Genomic DNA, 1,060 nt, shown 5'->3' on the forward strand with positions numbered 1-1,060 from the left:
CCCCCCCACCCACTCCCCGCGCCAAGCCTTGCTCACGCAGCCCAGAGCCATCACTTTCACTAGAGAGTGCGTCGGAGGATCGACGGGGGCGACCAGGGACGTAGCAACTACGAGACAAACTGGGTACCGAAAAAGGGCCCGAAATTGTCCTTCGAGAAATTAAATATAAATTTTTCGTTAAAAAAGTAAACCGTAACAGCCTATGTAAAAATTTACTCCAAACGGAATATAATAAATTTATGACACATGTTAGTATTTCTGCGCGCTACTGTTACTATTTTCAGAAATAGCACTTGCTCGGGCGCAAGTGGCATATCCCTATACGTACATTTGCCATGCAAATAGCAATTCACTGATTCTTAAAAAGTTTTGCCTTTACCAGCAGCACACCGTGAAGCAGGTAATGGTAATAAGCACACGTTGCTATGCAGAACAATACGGCAACCCGTACATCTAACGTCAGAAGTATAAAAAGAAAAAAAAAAAAAGAACTTTGACCAGTATCACTGCTCTTATCAAACCGATCCGTTTTCATTGAATTCATTTGAATCCCAACGTGTATACCCGAGCAAAAGGATCTATTTAAAGACCGATCATTTTACGCGATACTCTGATCTTCGAAGAACCAAAAGGCAGTGTACTCGCCTCTTCCTTTTATTACGTAATAATTACGAGCTTGGGTCGGACAAGGATCAATTAACGTTTTCCCTGTACAAGACTAGTGTCAAAGCTACGTGAAAAGATACCGAAGGAGCCAAAAGTGCGTACGCTCCTGGTGCGGCATGGCTTGGAGGGGAGAACAACCTTGCAACCCCCAGCACCCGTAGATGTGCGTGAGGGGCGAGGGAGGGAGGGCATTTTGGAGACGCAAGGTGGGGGGCGAGGGGGGGGGTGGTGTGCTTGAATTTGCGGAGTTCATGGAATCGGTGGCACAGGGGCAAAGGAGCCAAGTGGTGGAGGCGGCGGCGGCGTCGGCGTCAGCGACGGCGACCAGGGTAGCAATACGATGACGGGGGACGAGGAGGAGGAGGAGGAGGAGGCGGAGGAGGGGGGGGGGCGA

The sequence above is a fragment of the Cephus cinctus genome, unplaced genomic scaffold (genome assembly GCF_000341935.2).
Source record: "Cephus cinctus unplaced genomic scaffold, Ccin1 Ccin1_scaffold0169, whole genome shotgun sequence".
Taxonomy (NCBI): Eukaryota; Metazoa; Arthropoda; class Insecta; order Hymenoptera; family Cephidae; genus Cephus; species Cephus cinctus.